This window comes from Gossypium hirsutum, chromosome D01 (genome assembly GCF_007990345.1).
Source record: "Gossypium hirsutum isolate 1008001.06 chromosome D01, Gossypium_hirsutum_v2.1, whole genome shotgun sequence".
Classification (NCBI taxonomy): Eukaryota; Viridiplantae; Streptophyta; class Magnoliopsida; order Malvales; family Malvaceae; genus Gossypium; species Gossypium hirsutum.
Genome location: NC_053437.1, coordinates 14,110,102 through 14,116,327, shown reverse-complemented (window position 1 = coordinate 14,116,327; position 6,226 = coordinate 14,110,102). Strand labels below are relative to the sequence as shown.

The 6,226-nt window shown below is 32.1% G+C and overlaps 1 non-coding gene across 1 annotated transcript; it reads right to left on the bottom strand.

Annotated features, from left to right (window-relative positions):
* Window positions 1–5,721: 5,721 nt before the first annotated feature.
* On the bottom strand, window positions 5,722–5,828 carry LOC121214111 (small nucleolar RNA R71). Its single transcript, XR_005909698.1, has one exon. It is a non-coding gene; the product is annotated as a small nucleolar RNA R71 (small nucleolar RNA).
* Window positions 5,829–6,226: the final 398 nt, after the last annotated feature.

The following is a 6,226-nucleotide window of genomic DNA, read 5'->3' as shown; positions in this document are numbered from 1 at the left end:
CCAGACTAGCAGGCCCATTCTAACATACTTTACCAACATTTATTTATAAGCCTATTGACTAGCGATAGGGCTTTGTTCAGAAAAATACAAAAATTTTCCCAAGACAAGGCTTGAACTTAAGACCTCTCACACATACCCAGAGCACTTAACCACTGAAGCAGATACACAATTGTGTCATAAATACACGGAAACAAATATACAAACTTTAGGGCGTTATATCCAACATTTGAATCATATTAACCAATTAATCATATCAATTCATATTCACAATCAATTACCATTTCTTTTAAATAGTTAGCCCAATAAACTAAAATAATAAGATACAAATATGTAGGTAACTACACATTAGATTGCACGACAGAGCGTTAACTACACCACACCGAGGCACCGTAGTGCAAAGCCTATAGGCACAATATCATATCATGTAATGTATCATCCCTCCACCACATCAAATAGCTCAAAAGAGCAATAACTACACCACACTAGTGCACCATAGTGCAAAGCTCGTAGGAACTGTTACATATCATGTATTATATCATCCCTCCACCATACTAAAGTCTCTATAGAAACAAAGCTCGGTAGCCCGCAATAATTGCAGGATTCTGGCGTAAACTGTGATATCTCCGTCAAATCTTTTACTTCATATAATTTTTTACACATATTCCGTATAAGTGCGCAATCAACCCTATTGGCATGTCAATTGTATTTATTCCTACGTTTATCAAGACTTTTTTAACATATCGGAACATTTAATACAATTCAGTCATTTACTCAAATTTTGTACGGTTCCAATCATAATTCAAGATATAATCACAATCCATTAATTTAGTTCACTTGATATCAAAACAATATATATACATATATCTTTTAACATTCTAACATCACCCTGTATAAATCATACACTCGTATAAGAAATTTTACCATCATTCAAGATTGTATACTTGTCCGTATTCACCACAATTTTCTAATGTAACCCTTTTATCACCTTTTTGCACCAAATTTTAATCCATTTAAAATATACATTCAAACATAATCAAATCACAATTCAATCACAAACAATATATAAAATCACATAATTATACCATATGAACTTACTACGAGCAAACAACAAAAGCAAGAGTGTCAGGGACTAATTTGTAATTTTCCCTTATAACAACTTATTTAATACATATAACATCTTATATCATTTTCATAATTTCCCTAAATTTTTTCATTTTATTCAATTTAGTCCCTAAAATCGAAACTATTATGTCTTTTACAATTAAGCTCCAATTTTCAATCTGATTTCAATCAAATCCTTATAAAGCCCTATAAAATCAAGATTTATAGAAATTTCATGATAAATTTTATATTATTACAATTTGGTTGGTAAATTCCAAAAGTCACATGTTTTAATCTCATTTTTAATGCATTTTTGGATGAGTAACCGATGTAAAATGGTAAATTTTATGCTCCTAATTCATAAATTCATGTTTCTATATTTAGGGCAGTATTTGGGAGCAAAAGGAGTGAAAATAAGACAATTGGAGTAGATTTCAAGAGCCACATGGGCTGAACCCTCCCATATCGACGGTCACACGGGCGTGTGGTAAACTGTGTCAATTTCGCGAACTATACTCCGGAAACATGGAAAAATACAATTTTGAAGTTTTTCGGGCATTCTAAGACTTATAAATATCAAATATAAGAAGATGAGAGAGAGCCGTTAGAGAATATTGAAGAAACCAACACGGAAAACACCATTGAAGCTGATTCTGAAGCAGATTTCTATCAAGATTAAAGATCTCTTTTTAATTTCTTTGAAGTTTATTATGAATTTATTTATTTCTTGTGGTTATACTATCTTTGTAATGTTTTTATTTGCGATTATGAACTTTATTTGCGATTATGAACTAACTTTTTAAATACCTAGGGGAGATGAACCTTATGACGAAATCTGTCATTTGATTTATGTTTTACGCAATCAATACTTGAATCTTGTTCTTAATTTCTTATTTAATATTTTTGGAGTATTAATTCATGTTTGATGTGCTTAAATCAGACAAGGAATAGACCATGTTTAAGAGTAGATCTAGCATAATTGAATGAGTTGCATGGAATCCTAGAAATAGGATGACATAAATCTACTGGATTAGAGTCAAATCTAATAGAGGGATCTATAAATCGAGTTAATACGATTATAGGGGCTTTATTTAGAAAGAAATTTCAATTAATCAACCTAGAGTCAGTTGCTTTTAGTCTTGAAAAGAGATATTAGCATAATTTAGGGATTTCTACGGTTTAAGATGTTAAGTAAAGAAATTGTTTAATTCAGATTGATAATGACAAATTAAATCTAGGTGGATTTTTTCTTGGGTATTGTTTCGCTTCTTGGCTATTATTCGATTATTTTCCTGATTTATTATTTGTCTTGTTCTTTAGTTAATTAATATATTAATTATAGTCTTAATCAATCACTCCAATTTATCAGTTAATTAATAGGAAAACAATAATTTATGGTACTTTTAGTCCTTGTGGGAATGATATCTTTACTCGCCATAGATATACTATTTATCGATAAGTGCACTTGCCTTTGTCATATTTTTAGTTGGTTTCATGGACAACAAGTTTTTGGCACCATTGTCGAGGACTGAAATATTAGGGAAACTTTATTTCTATTAATTTAGCCATTTTTATGTTTGTTTTTAATTAATTTTTATATTCTAATATTTTTGTTTGATTGATTCTAACAGAATCTTTTGGTTTATGACTATAAGAAACCCGTCAGAACCTTTAATATTTCATAGTGAGATAAGAAAGATTGCTCGCAAAAATCGTAAAGAGGTTAGGTAAGCAAGGAAAATTCAATAGAATATAGTAGACAATCAAGAGGAAAAAGATATTATTGTGGAGATGGGTGATAATCAAAATAATCAGCTACCACTTGAAGATCTTGCTCCTCGTATTATGTATGATTATGCCAAGCGCACTCTGATTGGTGCTGAATCGAGTATTGTGAGACCTACTATTGTTGCAAACGATTTCGAGCTGAAGCCGAACACAATTTAGATGGTAGAAGAGTATGTTGTATAACACCTCTAATCGGTCTCCATCGCCAGATTAGGGTTCTGCAGCATTACTATACAATCAAAAAATAATTAGCATCATAACATTTAAATAATTTAAACATATAATAAACCATTCATTCACATGTATTTTGTCCCTAAATCGAGCCTTCTTAGCCCTTACAATAGCTTAAAAGCAATTCTGGACTGATTTGAAATAAAACGGGAAGTTTAGGAAAAAGTTACAAAATTTTGATAACAGGGGTTACACGGCATAGCCTAGGCCATGTAACATTCAAACAAGGGACACATGGCCGTGTCCCAGCCCGTGTCCTCACCCGTGTAACTCATTGAGTTGCCACACCCCTATGTGCCAGGCCGTGTGCTAGGTTGTGTAACTCTCTGATCATCCACACAAGCCCGTGTGCCAGGCCGCGTGTTAGGCCGTGTAACTCACTACCTTGTAACAATAAGAAATCTCAAATGACACATAGTCGTGTCGTGTGACAGCCCGTGTCCCAGGCCATATGAGCACAAAATTTACCTAAAAATAAGCCATTTCAATTCCATTTCATAACTAACCATTCAACCCATTTTAGCACACAATTAATGGGATTCAAACACCATCCAAATATGCACAAACACACCATGTCAAACATTTTAAATCACCTAACCAGTATGCCATTCATAGGCTCCACAATTGTATCAAAACATTAATTACCAAAACATACCAATAGTGCCATATTCCAAATATGCAAACCTAATTCAATTAACCTCTACATGATACCAAAAAGACCATTTCCAAACCATCACTTACCTACCAAAGAGCCATATATACAAGTACTTAAGGATGGTCAAAAGGACCTAACTTAAACAAACGTTTAAAGTTCATCAAGTTCAAACATAAACTTCATAAGTATGAACATACCAAATCACCATTTACACATTCACAAAATATCATAATCCTAAAAGACTCTTCCTATTACATGCCACTTTAAACCAACTTCAAAACAAGTACAAAATGACTACCAAGGTATAGATGATAGTGTGTGAGCTTCCAAGTCGATCCAATCGATGCCATGATTCCAAGAGTCCTACAAAATCAAATTAAACGAATAAGCACAAAGATACTTAGTAAGTTTGATAAGTCAACTCATTTTCTATTAATTACTAAATTTCCAAGGGATGTTAACATTTACTACACCGGTATCAAGTCTGCTAGGCTTTAAGCCTGAATAGCACCAGCACTAATCCTGCTAGGCACTGAGCCTGAATATCAGCTCATTCGAATATACAATACGATTCAACATTTAAATGACAATACAAATTAGAACTAAAAGATTAATTCATTAAAAAGGAATTGAATATAACCACACATATATATAAAATGAACTTACAGGATTGGTTTGTAGTAATCGCAAAAGCATAAGAACTACTCCACAATCTTTTCTTTTCCACTAATGTCAACACGCTCGTGATCTATAACAATAGTTTCATTTAATTAAAAAAATCAATAGTCAAAATCAATCATTCTATACAATTTAGTCTCTTAATTAACTTTTTACAAAATTGCTCTCAACTTTTCACCTTTATTCAACTTATTCCCCAAGCCCCAAACATGCAATTTACCCATTTTCTTTTACACCAAAGCCTAGTCGGTTCTTTTATGGCCTCATACCAGCTCCTACCTGCATTTATTTCATTTTCAAGTACAAACAATTTCATCATTTTAGCTATCTAGTCCTTAAACATTAAAATCATCAAAACTACTTTACAAAATAGTCTAATCTAACAACAAAACTTAGAAATATTTCAAAAGCTTCAAGAAAACAACTCAACTGAACAATGGCACAATCCACATCGTTTGAAAGTTTTACAAATTAATCCTCGGGCTTGCTAGATTAAGCTAATACGAGTTCAAAAACATAAAAATTACTAAAAACGGGCATCAATACACTTACCAAATCAAAGCTTCAAATCAAATAATGGAAACCCTAACTTTTTCTTTCTATTGCCATAGAGAAGATGAGAAGAAAATGAATATTTTTCCTCTTTAATTTAGGTTTAATTTGTTATACATATTATGTCATTTTTGTAAATATTTCAACTTTCTTAATTAAGATTTAATAAATTATGAACTAAGCCTAATTAAACCTCTTAATTAAGCATAACCTCATCAAATACCACTAACTAATTTCCCATGGGTTAAATTGTCCATTTAGTTCCTTTAATTTAACTACTCAACCTTTGCTGTGTTTACATTTTAGTCTTGTTTACCTATTAAACTATCTAAATGGTAAAATTTCTCAACCAAAATTTAATATGATTTTATAGACCTTGTAAATATATTAATTAAAAAATATTTACGAAGTATTTCATAAGAATTATGGTCTCAAAACCACTATTTTTGACACCACTGAAAATCGGGTTGTTACATATTCAGTTTGATGGTTTGCAAGATGAAGATTCGAATACATATTCAGCATTTCTAGAGATCTGCGACACTTGCAAGATTAATGAAGCCACTGATGATGCCATACGCTTACGGTTGTTTCCATTCTCTTTTAAGAGCAAGGCAAAACAATGATTAAATTGATTGCAATGAGGTTCTATCCTTATATGGGCTCAAATGACCGAGAAGTTTCTGTTGAAATACTTCTCACCGACTAAAACAACTAAGTTGAAGAATGATATCTCTTCTTTTTCGCAAATGGATTTGGAGACATTATATGATGTATTGGAGAGATTAAAAGATCTTTTGAGAAGATGTCCTCATCATGGATTACCTTTGTGGTTACAAGTTTAAACCTTCTACAATGGGTTGAAACCTTCAACTAGGTAGTTAATTAATGCAGCAATGGTGGAACACTGAATTATAAAACACCCGAGAAAACTTATGAGTTTATTGAGGAGATGACACTGAGTAAGTATCAATGGCAAGTCATGAGAATGAAACCAATTAAAGCAGTCGATGTTTTTAATATTGATGCAGTTTCTATGTTAACAAATCAAGTTGAAGCTCTTGGTAAAAAAATTGACGGTTTGACTTTTTCTAAACAGGTGAATTCGATAGTGCAATATGATGTGAATGGAGGGGATGGTCAATCCAGAATGTGTACCTTTTGGTTCTAGCATGGAGCATGAAGAAGTCAATTTTATAGGTAAAAATTATAAAATCTCAA